Raw genomic sequence first — 18,919 nt, 5'->3', positions numbered from 1 at the left:
GTTCCTTCTCCTCTCCCCGACCAAGACCTGACCAGATAAGTCCCATTCCATTTTTAGATGACTGCTTATGATACTAGCTCACTTTTCTCACAGTCTGAATTGACAGCTGCTCCATCCGTCCATTTTCCACTCACCAAACACACCCAGCAGAGTGCTTCAGACAGCATGCCATACCCACAGAAGCCTGCATTCTTCAGGAAAACTGGTATGTTTGCATTGAGCCCAGGACACACTCTAGAACAGCAACCTGAGCCTATCTGGAAATTACAATTTCAACTTTATTTCCAAAGAAATTAACTTTATTTCTGTAGTTGTGATAATGCGGTAACAAATGGTTAGAAGTGTTTTACCAGGTCGTAGAGATAGATATGGAAATCATCTTCAAACTTGATGAAGTACAGTAGGCTTGGCTTCAACCTGGTGAATGACCATTCTGAACCTCCTGGAGCGGTCATCTTTGGTGTATTCCACGTGTTTTCCTATCAGGCCATCCACAAGCTCCAGGTCGATGTCTAAAGGAGGGAGATCACTGAACACCTCCACAATAAGGAGATCACCCTCTTTATAATCATCCAGATGCTGGTACATGTATAATACAGGATCTCTCTCATAAGTAATATAAAAGTTGCTATCCAAGATAAGCACTTGTCCCAGGACCATCCCACTCCACTCGTCCTTAGAGCCATGCTCACCCTCAAATAGTTGATTAACTGCTTTGCCAATTATGGCATCAGCAAGGCTGGCATCAGTGACTCGGGATGATGCCACTTTGTCAGAAAGAACTTTTAGGGACAATAACCTCTTATCTGTGTGAAATTCCAGCCCATACATGCAGTCAATCCCATCATCATATTTCTCCAGGTACAGGGAGGGGTTTATAGGCACTTGATCCAGCACAGTCTTTCCACTGTGTGATATGCTCATCTCCTTCTTTCCTGTCATGAGAAATTCTGCAGCCCACAATGTTCCTTTGGGGCAGGGCTGGAGATCTGCTCCTCTGCCTCTTCCGACCAGCTCTTTTCTTGGTCAGTTTTGAACTTTCCATGTCCTGTTATGCAGCTTTCCTGCCCTTCTGCTTCCTCGGTCCTGGAGGGCTCCAAGGCTGCAGTGTGAAAGGGGGAGAGACAGTTGACTATGGGGGTAAATGATGAACTTTTCCCAGTGAGTGCCTCCATGCTTTTTGCTGGTTCATAACTGCTGTTGCCAAGAACCTGAGGATGAAGCGTGAAACCTGCCCTGGCACCTGGTTGTGTGGTGCTGTCTCTGCGGTTCCCTAGGGCCCCTGTGAAGGAAGTACTAGAGAGTGGCAAAGCTGTTGGCTGGTGTCCAATAGAATCAGGAATTCCCCAAAAGGGGAACAAGAGACTCTCCTCAGTAACTGGCTGTTCTTTTCCCAGATACTAGGTGCTCTGCTGAGTCTAGAGCCCTGCCCCCATAGGATAGTTGCAAATCTGTTTGGAAGTCAGGAAGAGCTTTAAAGTGCCTCTTCTCCCTTCATTTTAGTGTCCTGAGCTTCCCTGCCAGCTGCCCCCAGTCCCCTCTGTTTTTCCTGGCTGCTTCCAGGTACCCACCTCCGGGCTCCACCTTGTTCTTTCCAGAACCTCAGTCTGGCTCTGAAGGACATCCCCAGTTTCTGCTGCTCACTGCAGATTCCCCCTCCCAACTCTTCCCCTTTGTCTTCCCCTGTGCGGGGGTTCCCACTGCTACTTTGTTTCTCCTGGGGGGCTCAGTCCCATCCCCCTCCACCACCACCACTGCTCCAGGACGCCCACCTTTTAGCCTGCCCTTTCTAGTGTCCTACTGCCAGAGATAGTGGCTGCCAGAGGGGCTCTGGACACCTTGTGGCCACTTCTGCTAAAAGCCTGAGGAGAGGTGAAGGAGTCCAGCCCAGGGAGAGCTTGCCAGAGGTGAGAAGGAAAGATCCTCCTGCTGCAGGAGGCAAGAGTTGTGTGAGCCCGTGACTGGGCAGATGAAGTGACTGTTGCTGGTGTCCTGGTGATGCTGGTGTGCTCCCGGGTCCTTCAGCTTAGCTCTCTGGAGGCCAAGATCCTTTGCCACCTTGAGATTCAGCCAAAGGCTTCAGCAATAATAGTTCCCTCCCCTTTCCCAGAGACCAGCTTCCTCCCTGCAAAGAGTCCCCTCCCTACTACCTATCCCCTTCCACTGTTTTAGAGTTCTGTTCCACTAGAACAGAACTCAGGGTGATCAATTCGTTCTGGCTTCATGGTCTTTGCAAAACCTTTTTTAACCTGGCCGGGAATCCTCCATTTTTTTCTGCGATAATTATATCCTTTGGTTAATTTCTTTAGTTTAAATCCTTTCATGTTGGGAGTTATTAAGACAACTCTATTGTCTTGATATCTGAATTGGGCCCCTCTCCCCAAGAAGAAAAGGGGGTCAAAGCGGGCCACTGATGAGAACAACCACAGAATATTCCAGCCCTAAATCAGCGTCAGATGTCCTGACCACAAGATGTAACCTGATACCACCAAGTTCCTGCTTCCCCTTATAGCTGCCAAAAGAAAAATTTCCACTGCCCTACCCTTCCTGCTGAGAAGTACTTCCTCTTTTGCTTGTGCATTTCTGCTGCCCCATTCCTCCTGCTGAGAAGTACTTCCCCTTTTGCTTGTGCATTTAAGCCTTGCTGAATACAGAGAGACATTGATGCTACTCAGACTGCTTCCATGTCGTTCTTGTACTTGGTTTCAGTCTCTCTCTCCCCCCATTTGGTTCTTAGGAGAAGGTCCCCTCGAGACCCTCGAATAACTGGACCTGCTGGACAGGTCACTTTCAGTGACCCTTTCATCTGCTTTTCATCTTTCAGGAATTTGTTTTAAAAACACAACACACCTAGCCCCCAATACACTGATAAAATTGTTCTGTGTACCTGAATTCTCTTTTCTTTCCATTGGAGAAACTTTGAAGGGAGAAATGTGCTAGCACTTTGTTTGCCATTTTGACCTAGTTTCAACCTAATTTTTACTGACCTTTCCCTGATCTTTCAATTGGATGTGGTCCCCCCCCCCCCGCTTCTTTAAGGCTTTACGCTATTGGAAAAGAACTGTGGTTATAGCTATGTAAATTTCTTAAGACTGACATATAGAACAAAATCAATTTCAATCTTATCTTTTAACTCCTAGGCCCCACAGCTTAATATTAAAATTATTTCATTTCCCCCTTTCCTGTTCGTGTTTTCTGAGGACATTATATAATTTAAAGCTAGTTTTTCTTTTTATCTAATACATGATTATTGCTTATTTACTTGTATTACTGTCTTTAATGTGTAAAATTTGATTTTGCAGTGAATGTTGCTTTCTCTCAGTCTCTGAATTTTTTCTCTTTTCTTTTTTTAATTAGGTATTTTCTTCATTTACATTTCCAATGCTATCCTAAAAGCCCCCTCATGCCCCCCCACTCCCCTCCCTCCTCCCACATCTTGGCCCTGGCATTCCCCTGTACTTAGGCATATAAAGTTTACAAGACCAATGGGCCTCTCTTTCCACTGACGGCCAACTAGGTCAACTTCTGATACATATGCAACTAGAGACATGAGCTATGGGGGGTACTGGTTAGTTCATATTGCTGTTCCAGCTATAGGGTTGCAGATCCCTTTAGCTCCTTGGGTACTTTCTCTAGCTCCTCCATTGGGGGCCCTGTGATCCATCCAATAGCTGACTATGAGCATCCACTTCTGTGTTTGCTAGCACCAAGAATAGCCTCACAAGAGACAGCTCTATCAGGGTCCTTTCTAGGCAAATGGATGGACCTGGAGTCTCTGAGTTTTAGAAGAATAGTTCCACAAGTACGAGTAATAAAATATTCATCAGAATGTAAATTTTTGTGAAATGCCTTAAATTCTGAGGGGAAAAATAATCAATTTTTAATTTTTGAACTAAGACTAGGTCTACTTAACAAATATTGGAGTAATAGTAAACTATTTTATTAAATTGTCATAAATCTGTTCCTGAGTTCATATTTGGTTCATTAAAAATGTACGATATGAGACAGGCATGGTGGCACACGCCTTTAATCCCAGCACTTGGGAGGCAGAGGCAGGAGGATTTCTAAGGATTTCTAAGACAGCCTGGTCGACAAAGTGAGTTTCAGGACAGCCAGGGCTACACAGAGAAACCCTGTCTCGAAAAAAGAACAACAACAACAAAACAAACAAACAAACAAACAAATGTATGATATAGCAAAATCAAACACAGAAAATAGCCAATAATCTGATCCAAAGCCCTATGAATAAATATTTAGGATGTACTGATAGTATGGTGGTCTGAAAGAAAACCTTTCCCATATACTCCCATAGGCTCCCAGGGAGTGGAACTATTAAGAGGTGTTGCCTTGTTGAAGTAGGTGTTGCCACGATGGAGGAAGCATGTTACTGAAGATGGGCTGAGGTCTCAGAAGCTCAAGCCAGGCTTAGTGGCTCTCAAACTTTCTCTGCTGTGGCATCTCTTCTCTCTTTTTCCAGCACCATGTCTACTTGCATGCAATAAAGAACTAAACCTCCTAAACTGTCAGCCAGCCTGTATTAGTCAGAGTTCTCTAGAATCACCGAACTTATAGGATATCTCTATAGATAAGGAAAAATAATTGGAATATTTACAGTCTGCTGTCCAATTAACCCAACAATGGGCCGCTGTGAATAGGAAGTCCAAGAATCTAGTAGTTGCTCAGTCCCATGAGGCTACTTGTTTCAGCTGGTCTGTATAAACTGGAATCCTAATAAACTGGAATCCTAACGAAGTATGTTCCAACAAATGTGCTGGCAAGTGCAAGCAGGCAGAGAGGAAGGAAGCCTTCCTTCTTCCATTGTCCTTATGTATACCTCCAGCAGAAGGTATGGCCCAGGTTAAAGGTATCTACCACCAAGCCTGGACCGAAGCTGTTGTTTACTTTGAACTTGTTGTCCCAGGCTAGCCTTGAACTCAGAGATCTGCTTGCCTCTGTCACATGGTATCTGAAACACAAGCTATTTACTTTTCTTTTTTGTTTTGTTTTTTTGAGACAGAGTTTTTCTGTATAGCCCTGGCTGTCCTGGAACTCACTCTGTAGACCAGGCTGGCCTCGAACTCAGAATCTGCCTGCTTCTGCCTACCAAGTGCTGGGATAAAAGGTGTGCGCCATCACGCCCAGCACAAGCTATTTACTTTAACCACACAACTACTTTTTTTTTTCCATTTTTTATTAGGTATTTAACTCATTTACATTTCCAATGCTATACCAAAAGTCCCCCATATCCACCCACCCCCACTCCCCTGCCCACCCACTCCCCCTTTTTGGCCCTGGTGTTCCCCTGTACTGGGGCATATAAAGTTTGCAAGTCCAATGGGCCTCTCTTTCCAGTGATGGCCGACTAGGCCATCTTTTGATATATATGCAGCTAGAGTCAAGAGCTCCGGGGTACTGGTTAGTTCATAATGTTGTTCCACCTATAGGGTTGCAGATCCCTTTAGCTCCTTGGCTACTTTCTCTAGCTCCTCCATTGGGAGCCCTATGATCCATCCATTAGCTGACTGTGAGCATCCACTTCTCACACAACTACTTTTAAGACAATGAAAACAATGACAAAATATTAAACGAAGCATGATCATTTTGATTCAACATTTAATGTATAAGAGAATATTAACCTACTTACTTTTGTAAAGCAGTCTATATCCAAGGCAATATAAGAGTGTGTTTATTCTGTCTTCATAGCATAGCAACCAATCAATAGATATGCCATACGTCATATTTAGATAGATTGTATCAAATATTTACACCTGAGATGATTACCCTTAGAATCCTAACCCACAGTGAAAGAGGGCTACGTGGGTCTTAAACTGTCATTTAAAAAATAAATCATAAGCTTATTCTGGTATTTTCTCTTTAAGTATTTCCCTTTACAATGGATGCAGTTTCTTAGGGAATTAGCATCTATGAAATTCTTGCTCACCTCTTAGATTTAATGGCCTGGTGAAGTAGTTCAGTAACTAAAGCCACTTGCCTCAGTTCCCTCCCTGTGACCCCTGTCCTGGAAGGGGAGAAGGAAGCTTGCAAGTTGTCCTCTGACCTCCTCAGTTATGGTAAGGCACAAGCATTCCCACTTCTCTCACATCCACACATACAAATAAAAACGAGGAAAAGCATCTTAATACTATAAGGGTCCAAAAATTACTGAAGGTAGACCCCAGGCTCAGATAGTATGCAAAAACAAAGAGCTTTTATTCTGTAGAAATAACCAGCATTTTGGGGTTAACAATTCTTTGAAATGGCAACCCCCACATAAAGGCATGCAGGCCTTCTTACAGGGAACTTGGGAACACTCTAGAAGAATTAGGTAATCTAAAATTTCATTAGTGGTTGCTGGGAGGGGGAGGCACGGTTATAGGTAATGAGTGTTCTACATACCTATGTCATGATCATTCAATCACTTGATGAACTAGGACAGCCCAGTGCATGAGAGGGTTTGATGATCTTGTTCTGGATTTTATGGTCTGTTCCTACAGCTGGTGTCTTCTGACCTAAGCTTCTGGGACTTACTATGGTCTATTCTTGAAGCTGGTGCTTTATGGCCTTTTTTGACACCAGGCCTGGTCCTCAAAATGGAGACAAATTAGGTCCTTAAATGGGGACAAGTGTATATTTCTAAGACTGACCATTTGGTGTTATATAACCAACCATTCAGGGATTCATCCTTGTGGAAAGATGGTTCTTCCTCTCTCAACATTTGATTATTTGAAACCCTTCATCTGGGGTCAGTCCCCATGTGATTCACCACCTATTTTTTGATATGTCATCTATTATTTACACTGTTCAGGACTTGGTTTTTGTAAATATTATTTCTTTTATATTTTGAGATTGTTGCGCATTTATACCATTTCCCCTTCCTTTTCTCCTTCAAGTCTTTCTATATACTCTCTTTGCACTATTTCTCACCCATTGCCTCTTTTTACCTTAATTATCATTACATACATATATTTATGCATACATGTATATGCATATACATACAAATTCCTAATACAACCTGCTCAGTATGTATACTGTTACTTGTATGCAAGTTTTTTAGGAAAATCAGTTGTATCTTTTTCACAGGGAAAGAATTTCACCCCCTTTCAGCATTCTTTAGTTGCCTGTAGTTCTTTGTATAGATTGAGGTTTGGTCTATGTATTGTAATGCTAATTCTGTACCCAAAAATCTAAGTCTATGAGTGAATTCTCAGCTTTACTGGCTTTATTGTGCAAACCTTGTTCCTTGATTTAAAATTACAGGTTAAATACAATTAGCTACAACCATTTACTGGAAGATTAAAGGTTTGGAGTGACCTGAATGCAAGAGAGACAGAGAAGAGGAGAGGAAGAACAGGAGAGAAGAGGAAGCCACCATGGGGGAGAGGAACCATGAACACATGGCCATAAGAAACAACAAGTATCTGGGATGCATTGCTAGGGGAGTAGCTAAGCCAGCAATTAGTAGATTAGGGGTGATCCCCCAGTAATTACCAATGCCAAATTAAATAACCATAGTCTGAGTCTCATTTATGTGTAAACTCATAGGGGATAGCTTAAATTCGTTGTATTCTAGACTTTATATGATTGTAGTAGCTCCTGACATTACTAGAAGACACCATCTCATAAAAGTCCCTGCTTCTCTGACTATTATAATCTTTCTGCAAGAGGAAAATTATGACTAATACTGGAAACCTAGTCATCTGCTCAAAGCTAGTGATGTCATGGATCTTGGAGGAAAACCTACAACTGTCATTTTACTAAACCAGCATAATCCCTAACTACATTGCAAGTATTTGTCCTTATCTCCACAGATAAGTGTAACCCTTACTCCTCATTAAGGTCATAGAAGCCTCTCTGAATTAGAGACCATTAGATTAAAAAAAAAAGCAAATTATAACAACAACTAGTCATATGTGGAACACACTTTTAATCTCAGCACTAGGAAGGCAGAAGCAGGCAATGAGTTCGAGGTCTGATTGGTCTACATAGTGTGTTCCAGGACAGCGTGAGCTACGTAGTGAGACCCTGTCTCAAAACAAAATTGCAAACAAACAAAAAACTAAATATAAAACAGAACAACAACAAAAACCTAATGTATTACAAAATATTTATAATGGCCAGTTCTACTCAATAGGAAATTTTGTATATTTCTATTACAACTGAATTCAAAATCATTGCCATCTACTCCTATAGGAACTTAAAAGGAAACAACCTTAGTTTTTCTGTTTGTTTGCTTATTTTGTTTTGTTTTGAGACAGAGACTCACTGTGTAGCCTACTAGGCTGGCCTCAGATTCACAGAGGTCCACCTGCCTCTGCTGTCTGAGTGCTGGGATTAAAGGTGTGTACTTAGGCCTGACTCATATTAGAGTATTATTTACATCACTTTTCAAATTTTCTATAATTTTAAAATAATTTCTTTTTGATAGAAGAGAGGTTTTCTATTTATTTATTTATTTATTTATTTATTACTTATTCACTTTACACCTTGCTTACTGCCCCCACCCCATTACCCCCTCCCATGATTCTATCTCCCATTCCCCCTCCCTTTCTCCTCTGAGCTGGTGGGGATCCCTGGGTATCCCCCCACCCTGGCACATCAAGTCTCTGCACACATCCACAGAGAGTTAATTTTTTAGAAGAATATTAATATTAAACAGACAAGGAAGTATTTTCACAGTCTTTTTATATATATATTTTTTTTCTTTTTTTCTTGGATATTTTCTTTATTTACATTTCAAATGTTATCCCCTTTCCTGGTTTTCCCCCGAAAACCCCTATCCCATCCCCCTCCCTCTGCTTTTTTGAGGGTCTTCTCCCACCCTCCCACCCACTCCCACCTGAATTTTTACTGTCTTAAAGGATAGTACTCAACATTATTGGATAATATACGACATGCTTCTTCAGGTAAATTCAAAATATATGAATTCAGTAGCAAGAGAGAGTACCAAATATGCACCACCATCTCTGACAATCAATAGAGTTAGACGTGTCAATATTAGATTGCATTCACTTGTTATTACAACATTGGTTATAATAGCAAAGTAGCTGAACAAAAATGATAATATCCTACAAAAGAATAGTTGAGTACATTGTGGTACATACTGTGAACTATATAATATATAGTTACAAGGAAGATAGTTTACAACTATTTTGTCAATTTGTAGTTATAAACTAATGTATATACTACAATCTCACATGATAAAATATGGAAAAATTCAAAATATCTCTATGTATATTTTAAGTGGATATTGCTTCTAATATCATACAATAGGATTTGGAAGAATTCATACTAGGAACTTAATATTGGTGAACATGATAGGAAGTGAAATAAAGAACACTGCAGATTTCTCCTGAGATGCTAGCAAATGAAAAAGAAAGTAGATTATTGTTCTAATTACATATAGGTTTTTTACTCTTATATATCAAAGTAAACTGTGATAACTTATAGTAACTTTGGCCAATGACTCAACAACTATAATTCATTCCTGCTACTTCAGGTTTTATTTGGTAGCATTTGCGTCATTATATTTCTCATTATAAGGTGATGGGAGAAAAGGCCCTTGGTCCTGTGAAGGCTTGATGCCCTAGCATAGGGGAATGCTAGGGCAGTGAGATGGGAGTGGGTAGGTGGGTGGGTGGAGGAACACTCTCATAGAAGAAGCAGGGGGGAGGGGGAAAGGGACAGGGGGTTTATGAAAGGGAAACTGGGAAGGGGGATAACATTTAAAATTTAAATAAAGAAAATAACCAATTAAAAAAATAAGGTAATTCTATTTAAATACTTTTTATAAATGTATAAATTTTATGAAGCTTCTATGACCAGTCCAGCAGGTCCAGTTATTCGAGGGTCTCAAGGGGACCTTCTCCTAAGAACCAAATAGGGGGTAGAGAGAGACGAGAACCTTGTGCCATGAATGACACACGGAAGCAGTCTGAGTAACATCAAGGTTTCACTGTATTGAGAAAGGCCCAAGGCTTAAATGCACAAGCAAAAGGGGAAGTACAAGTACTTATCAGCAGGAGGGGTGGGCAGTAGAAATGCACAAGCAAAAGGGGAAGTACAAGTACTTATCAGCGGGAGGGGTGGGGCAGTGGAAATTTTTCTTTTAGCAGCTACATGGGGAAGCAGGAACTTGGTGGTATCAGGGTGTGGTCAGGACATCTGGCGCTGACTTAGGGCTGGAATATTCTGTGGTTGTTCTCAGAATGGTGCATTGGTGGCCCGCTTTTGACCCCCTTTTCTTCTTGGGGGGAGAGGCCCATTTCAGAGATCAGGACAATAGCGTTGTCTTAATAGCTCCCAACACTTCTGTAGAAGTATGTTTTGCTATGTCTTATCAAAAGGCCATTACTGCTTTCTATTGTGCTCCATATTCCCACATCTACCTTGCCCTGCCATCTTCATCCCAATTTAATTATCCCAGTATAATTTCCCCGTATAATTTCAAGGATAACTGTATATCCTTGAAAGATCCACTCCTCCCCTCTGGTCCCTTACTATCTACCTGACTTTCAAAAATATTCTGAATGGAATACACTTATCAAAAGTTTAAAAGCTAGCATCCACACATAAAGAAAGCATGTAATGCTTCTCTTCCTGAGTGGGTTATCTTACATAGGATGGATGTTTCTAACTCCATATATTTAGCTGAGGTTTTTGTAATTTTACTTTTCTTAACAGTTGAATAGTATTCTGTTGTGTGAATATACCACATTTTCAGTATTTGTTCATCTACTGATAGACTTCTAGTCTGCTCCAATTTCTTTCTTTCTTCCTTTCTTTCTTTCTTTCTTTCTTTCTTTCTTTCTTTCTTTCTTTCTTTCTTCCTTTCTTTCTCTCTCTCTCTCTCTCTCTCTCTCTCTCTCTCTCTCTCTCTCTCTCTCTCTTTCTATCTTTCTTTCTTTTTTTTTTTTTTTTGGTTTTTCAAGACAGGGTTTCTCTGTATAGCCCTGGCTGTCCTAGAACTGTAGACCAGGCTGGCCTCAAACTCAGAAATCCACCTGCCTCTGCCTCCTGAGTGCTAGGATTAAAGGAGTGTGCCACCACGCCCAGTGCTCCAGACTTTTTAAAAAAATCTTGTTGCTGTTGTTGTTTTAGATAGCATCTCACTATGTTTTGGCTGTCCAAGAACTCATCATGTTTGAGGCTGGTCTCAAAGAGATTTGCCTACCTGCTCATTGAGGTCAAAAAAAGCCTTGTAAACACAGATAAGCACTGGAGTAGCCAGGAAAGTTAAACACACAGCTTACCTCATTTTCAATGAAATGAAGTGTGCAGCCATTCTTCCTGGAATGCTAGGAATGATGTCATTTTACAACCTGGTGAGCTTTTGCTGCCTGGTGAGACAGGCATTGTCCTTATCTTTAGAATTTATTTATCTTAGATATCTTTGACCTTTTCCCCCTAAATCATGAGCACTGCTTTTAGGTCATAAAAGTCATCGTATGGATAGAGCTTAAGTGACTTCCATGTTATCTTAGGGCCAGGCCAGTCCTGAAATCCACAGGCATGTTTACCTCAGTCATCCTAGACTCTAAATCTCCTGTGCTATTTCTCAGTCAACCGTACCCATTCTTGTGAAAGAAGCCAGATGTACTTTGTAAAGAATCTCAATGTAAGCATGGCTTAAATTGCTGTGCACTTGGGATGGAGTTGTTATCTGAATACTTTTTTCCCCCAAATTGTGCTATGCTAAAATATGGATAAAATAAAATGACCTGGGCCAGACTCTAAAAGTCTTGTCCAGCACCAGTTATAATAAAATTGGTCTGAGCAAAATTTCTTTCTTACCTCACCCTGATTATTTCCCCCCTGTATACTATGCCTGAAGGGGAATCATCTTACCTATGCCTCCTAGAAACTGGGATTAAAGGTGTTTGACACCACTCATGACTTCACGATGTTCCCTGAGAAGGATATGTGATTTTGGTGTGCTATTTATGACTGAGCATTCAGTAGTCCTTTGTTCTCTGCATTTTGACCAATTGGGGTTCTTTTTGTTTATTAACTTCGTTTGAAAAAGGAAGCTTTTGCAAGGAAGGCTTAGAGATGCACTAATCTATGCATGTAACTATTACGCCATTAGGAGTTGTTGAATACTATGTCCAGTTAGCGGAGTAATTACATTATGTTCTCCACTAGGGCCTATGACTCTGAAAAGATCAGCTTAGGAACTTTGGGAAGGCCATGAAACACTTGCCCCTCCGGAACAGAGAGGCTAATTAACATCTCTCAGACCACAGGGCAGGAACCAACCTGTGAGTGGGGACACATTCCGCAAGACTGACTGTTGCCCATCTTCAGACAAGGGAAGTCCTTGTCACCTCATTCCTTAAAAGACTAATCAGTTTAAAGGGTGCACTGTTCCCCCAATCATTGTGCCTAGTTGCTGGTGCTTTATTCTGTTCCTGGAAATCATATAAAAACTTGTCGAATGGGTACTGCAGGTCTCTACCTCTCTTTCGGGTCTGGGACCACCCCAGTGCACTGGAACAATAAATTCCTCTTGCTTTTTGCATCAATCCCAGCTCCACGTGGTTCACTCAGGGGGTCTGTGGTAAGCTAAGGCTCCCCGGAGTCATAAAAGTCTGGTCACAACTTCATTCCCTAATAATGGTATCAGATATAGGTAGCAAATAGGTTAAGTTTCAAAGCTGGAACCAGCATCTGAGGTGCCTAATTTAACATATCAAAGCAGACCCGGCATCCAGCTTCTCAAAGCATCACTCAGTTCCTTCCTGTAACAGGGTATGGCTGGCATAATTCCCTCTCCACTCTGACCTTTCTAGCCCAGGGGCTGCCCTTCACCCCAAAGGCTCTTTCCTATACAATCCAGACATTTTGGCTATCTACTCTCTCTGTTCCTCTCTCTGTCTCTGCCTCTCTGCCATTTTTGCTCCTTTGTACTTCTGGCTTCCAGACTGCTTTACTTGGTTCCGCTTTTTCCTTCCCCCTCCCTTTCTCCCTACATAGTTCAAGGTCATGACCACTATGAACTCTCCCAGATGTACTTGTGTGTGTCTGCCTGTGCTTGTCCACCAATCTACAATACACTTTCTCTTCCACCATTCATTCCTAGGATCAATCATATCCTTTCTTTTTCATTTGTGTTTTCTCATTCATGGAACAGGTCTTAACTCTCATAAGAAACCTGTTCTCCCGTGACAAATTTACCATTATGGGACCAGTGTGACCAAGCCAGTTCAGTCAATCAACAGGTTCCCCAGGGCAGGCTAAAGGATTAAAAAGAAAAAAAAAAAAAGACAATTAGACAACACTGTAGCATGGCCCAAGCCAGTTCTGAGGCTGAAGCTGGTTGATTATATTTTCCTATCTGCTTTTGTACCACTTTAAGTACATGCAAAATAATAAGATCAGTTCAGGGTCAAAGAACAAGCAAGGCAATAAACAAAATCCTGTAAACGACTTTCTAGGGGCTAGTCATGATGACCAAGACAAAAGGAATACCTCACACACCTCTGCTGAGCCTGCTCTGAGCTTTGCATAAGCTCAAATGTAAATGTTCTTAATCTGGGCCTATTTCCTGAGTCCTGGCCCAAAGTCAGATTCTCACCTTGAGTTTATTTCTTTTTGTCCTGGCGCCAAGTTTCTGAAAGAACCATCCCAAAGCTCTTCACACCAGTGGACTTGTTATGTTAGGACAGTAGGTTCACAGCTGGGTATGAGAGATGTTTACTTCTCTCCTATGGTAGTGTCCATAGCGCTTCTCAGAATTATGAAAGCTAGCCGGTAGGGATGAAACTTCCAGGTAAGTACCAGCTTGATTTCTCCTTGTTCTATGTCTTGAGCATGTGTTATCTTCACAATAGGGTCTCAATGTCAGGTTTTGTAGAATAACAAACAGCATAGGCAATGGCCAGTAATGATTGGTGATCTATACAACTTTACTTGAGAGCAACTGCAAAAGAACTAACTCATTTTTGGCTTGGGTATTTTATTTGTTGGCCTATGTGCCTATGTGTTGGCTAGTACAGGCATGGTCATCCTGTTACAGAGCAACTCAAGAAGTGGTTTTGTGTGTGTGTGTGTGTGTGTGTGTTCATATTTGGGGAAGCTTCCACATCAGTAGGTTTTCATAAGAACTTTTCTTTTTTTTAAATTAGGTATTTTCCTCCTTTACATTTCCAATGATATACGAAAAGTCCCCCAAAAGCCCCCTCCCCTACCCACCCACTCCCACTTATTGGCCCTGGCATTCCCATGTACCCACAGGACACTCCACAGGATCTTAAGACCTCTAGTGTGTGGAACACAGCTGCTACTCCAACCCAATCGCGCAGGACCTGAGACTGCATTAATTAGGGAAGCAGAACACCTGGCCTGATCATGGGCACAAGTCCCTTCCGGTCCCCGCCAGCACCAAGGTACCTTCGGCTTGGAGTCTGCTGACAACCGCAAGGTATACACAGGACCCTCCACGGGATCTTAAGACCTCTGTGAGTGGATCAAAACTTCTGCCACGAGGCGGGTTCAAACACCAGATATCTGGGCACCTTCCCTCAAGAGGAGAGCTTGCCTACAGAGAGTACTCTGAACACTGAAACTCAGGAGAGAGCTAGTCTCCCAGGTCTGCTGATAGAGGCTAATATAAACACCTGAGGAACAAGATCTAAGCAGAGATAACTACAACAACTCTCTCCAGAGATTACCAGATGGTGAAAGGCAAACGTAAGAATCTTACTAACAGAAACCAAGACCACTCACCATCATCAGAACGCAGCACTCCCACCCCACCCAGTCCTGGGCACCCCAACACACCTGAAAAGATAGTTCCTGATTTAATAGCATCTCTCATGATGATGGTAGAGGACATCAAGAAGGACTTTAATAACTCACTTAAAGAAATACAGGAGAACACAGCTAAACAGGTAGAAGACCTTAAAGAGGAAGCACAAAAATCCCTTAAAGAATTGCAGGAAAACACGACCAAACAAGTAATGGAATTGAATAAAACCATCCAAGACTTAAAAAGGGAAGTAGACACAAAAAGAAAACCCCAAGTGAGGCAACGCTGGAGATAGAAAAGCTAGGAAAGAAATCTGGAACCATAGATGCAAGCATCAGCAACAAATATAAGAGATGGAAGAGAGAATCTCAGGTGCAGAAGATTCAATAGAGAACATCGGCATAACAATCAAAGAAAATGCAAAATCAATATCTATGCTCCAAATAAGTGATAAGTAGACTACACTCATGAAATCTCAACAGTATGGTCACCTAAATGCGACCTTAAAAATGACAATTCTCCATTGTGTAAATGTACCACATTTTTGTATCCATTCCTCTCTTGAGGGACATCTGGGTTCTTTCCAGCTTCTGGCTATTATAAATAAGGCTGCTATGAACATAATGGAACTGAAAGACCCCCGAAGGGAGACCCTCACTCAAGCACTCAAGCCCCGGGACAGCCACGGACCCAAGAAGACACTGAGACCGTACTCAAAATGTAGAAGGCAAGATTTAATAGAACAACAGCAAAAAAGCACATGGAACATAGACCAGAGCTCTGGGGTCGAAACTCATGCACCTAGTGGTGTAGAGGAGAATCGACGACCAGCCAAATTTTTCACAGGCTTATATAGTAAAACTCAAGGGGGGAGAGCTGGGCAGGGAAAGTACAAGTTTACATCACTAGGGGGTTCTGCCAAGGGACAAGGGGTTCTGCCTAGGGAATCTACGTAACTAAGGGGTCATGTCCTATCATTTGGCAATGTACCCGGTTCATTTTGAGGTTGTTCCAGGAGGCCCTTATCTCAAAAATGTTCTTGGAACAGTCTTTAGTTGGGAGGGTTCGAACTCTAGGGTGAGGAGTTCAGGAATGCATTCTGGGGTGAAGAGTTCAGGAGTGTTCCGGGAACAATCTCTAGATGGGAGGGGTCGGGTTCTGGGGGGAAGAAGAGTTCAGTAAAAAATTTTATTCTTCATTCCCCACTTCTTTTAGGAGATAGCTCTAATCTTAGAGCGAGTTTTCAACCTCCTGAAGGACCCGATATTGTTGCCTTAGTACCATAACTTGGACTGCGTTTATCCTTTCTCTAATAAAAGCTACTAACTTATTAAGGATGCATGGGCCAAAAGTAAGCAAAAGCATAAGTGTAATTAAAGGTCCTGCTATAGTGGAGAGGAGAGTGGTGAGCCAAGGGGACTTATTAAACCAGCTTTCAAACCATCCTTGTTGGCTTTCTCTTTCTCTTTTACGTATATCTAGGCGTTCTCTAAGTTTAGCCATAGAATCTTTGATTACTCCTGAATGGTCAACATAAAAACAACATTCTTCTTTTAAGGCAGCACAGAGTCCTCCTTCCTTAAGGAATAATAAGTCTACTCCCCTTCTATTTTGCAGCACCACTTCGGACAGGGAAGTTAAAGATTCTTCTAATTTGGTTATAGACTGTTCTATAGTTCTAAGATCAATATCCATAGCTGCACGTAGTTCTTCATAGTATTGGGGGGTCTTAATTAAGGCAGCGGTTCCTGTACCTACTCCAGCTGCTACTCCCAATCCTAATAGAACTGCCAAAGTTAAGGTAATGGGTTCTCTTTTCCAGCGGACCCGATGTTCAAATTTATCTAAAAAAGAGCTATCATCATGATACAAGAGTCTGGGAATAAGCTGAACCAAAATGCAGAAATCTTTGGAACTATTAAAAACAGACATAGACACACAAGGAGTGAGACCGGTATTGCAAGCCCACACTGTGTCTAGGGGAGGCACCAGATACTGACCACTTTTGCTAGACTGGATGTTCTGGGTCTGATTACAGAGGTGCCCTTTATCCTGAGGTACCTGGCCCAAGCAAAGCCCTCTTCCTGAAACTGCTGCTAGAGTCAACTTTCTGTTTTCTCCCCAAAGACATTGAGAATGATCTGAAGTGATATTATAAGTCCTGATCTGAGCTATTCCTTCATAATAAGGGGGGCTAGAGGCATAGCATAACCAGCATGATTGAGTCATATTAGGGTTAGTTCTATTTAGAACTAAAAAAGCTCCTTGGACTAGACTGACCAGACGGTCCTCTGTTCCTAGGGGCAGTGGGGAAGCCAAGGTAGGCTTTATGAGGAGAGTATTAGTTCCTAGGGAGGGTACCACTGTGTTGGGCTGTGGAGTTGGTGGAGCTGGTACAGTCGGGACCTTTGGGGGAGCCAGTACGACTGGGGGGCCCTGTTCTATAAGGACCTTGTTGGGCCCTACGAGTGTCACTGCCGGGTCTCTCACTGTCAGTCTGATCGTGAAAATGAACCCAGGATCTCTTAGTGGAATGTATACTCGCCAACCCCACCTATTTCCTTTAAGCCAACTTAGATGGTGTTGTTTCCCTTTCTCGGTGAACCTTATACGTAGGGGGTTGCAGTATTTATCTTTGCATGGTCCTGAGGGTGCTCTGTTTTTAAAAGCGCACCCACTCTCTTGATATTTATAGGGGTTTCTTTCTCCTTCGTTTGACTTATCATAGCCACTACCTCGTTTTACCGTGATTAGGTCCCATTTAGAGGAGGGCTTCCAGTAAGCATCCCCTGTCGTTTCACATGTCCATTTACCACAAAAGTAATCTGATGCCCCCCCCCCCGCATTCTTGTTGAAGCCTTTTGCTCTGACCCTGACCAGGGCAAACATAAAAATGTGCAGCTCTAAGATTAGCTCGGTAGAACTGCCCCGAACACCCATATGTGCTCCCTATCCCATTTGGGACACACCGCTCCTCAGGGGGTGGGTTGCTACAATCAGTATGATCTGAGAGGTCCCAATTGGGGGATCCTGCCACTAACTTACAGATGTCAGGCGTGAGATCAGACCACCAAGTCCAGAGGGGATGGACTGCAGTGGTTGCCCATACAATGTTTCCCTTTTCATTAAGCACCTCCCAGGACTGTTGAATTGGAGCATGAGGGTTAAGGTTCCCTAGGTCTAGAGTGGTGCCTGCGGCGCAGACGAAGCTTAAGAGGATTGTCAGTGGCTGCCACTGTCCAATTGTCTTCGTGGTTTTCTTCATCTTGACTGGCGGCCCTCTTGACGTGGGAGGCGTGGATCCAGGAGGCGATTCCCTCAACTTTTACCGCAGTAGGGGTTGTCAGTTACACCAAATAGGGTCCCTTCCACCGTGGCTCAAGGCTGCCGGTACGATGCCGTCTGACCAAGACTTTGTCTCCAACTTGGAACACGTGGGGTACTGCGGTGGTCCCTGGGGTATAGGCTGCTTTCAGTTGGTCCCAAATCTGGGTCCTAATCACTTCTAGGGCCTTTAAATGAATAAGCAAAGAGGAGGGTAAGACAGGGTCAGAGTCGGAAACTAATGTTCCACCAGCTTCCATTAAGGGGGGAGGTCCTCCATACAGAACTTCAAAAGGAGTGAGCATGAAACGACCAGGGGTGTTTCGGGCTCGGAAGAGCGCAAGAGGAAGGAGAGCCACCCAGTCTTTTCCGCCGGTCTCAATGGCTAATTTAGTCAAGGTCTCTTTTAAGGTCCTATTCATCCTCTCTACCTGTCCTGAGCTTTGAGGGCGGTAAGCACAGTGTAATTTCCAATCGATGCCCAACTGAGTGGCCAAGCCCTGACTTACCTGGGCAACAAAGGCTGGTCCATTGTCGGACCCGATTACCTTAGGGATTCCAAGTCTTGGCAGGATTTCTTCAAGGATCTTCTTGGCCACAATCTGGGCAGTCTCTGTTTTAGTGGGAAATGCCTCGACCCATCCTGAAAAGGTGTCTACAAATACTAACAGATACTTGTTACCATAAATTCCAGGTTTAACTTCAGTAAAGTCTACCTCCCAATACACTCCAGGATGGTCTCCCCGCTGTCTCTTTCCAGGTTCTCTGTAGGCTTTAGTTGCATTAGTGAATGCACATGGTTTGCAGGAGTCTATAATCTTTTGAGCCACTGACTTCAGGTTGGGGAGT

The 18,919-nt window shown here is 42.8% G+C and overlaps 1 pseudogene; it reads right to left on the bottom strand.

Moving 5' to 3' along the window:
* Positions 1-335: 335 nt before the first annotated feature.
* On the bottom strand, positions 336-1,045 carry Gm46672 (annotated as a pseudogene).
* Positions 1,046-18,919: the final 17,874 nt, after the last annotated feature.

Source organism: Mus musculus, chromosome X (assembly GCF_000001635.26).
Source record: "Mus musculus strain C57BL/6J chromosome X, GRCm38.p6 C57BL/6J".
Taxonomy (NCBI): domain Eukaryota; kingdom Metazoa; phylum Chordata; class Mammalia; order Rodentia; family Muridae; genus Mus; species Mus musculus.
This window is presented reverse-complemented; position numbering and strand designations above follow the sequence as displayed.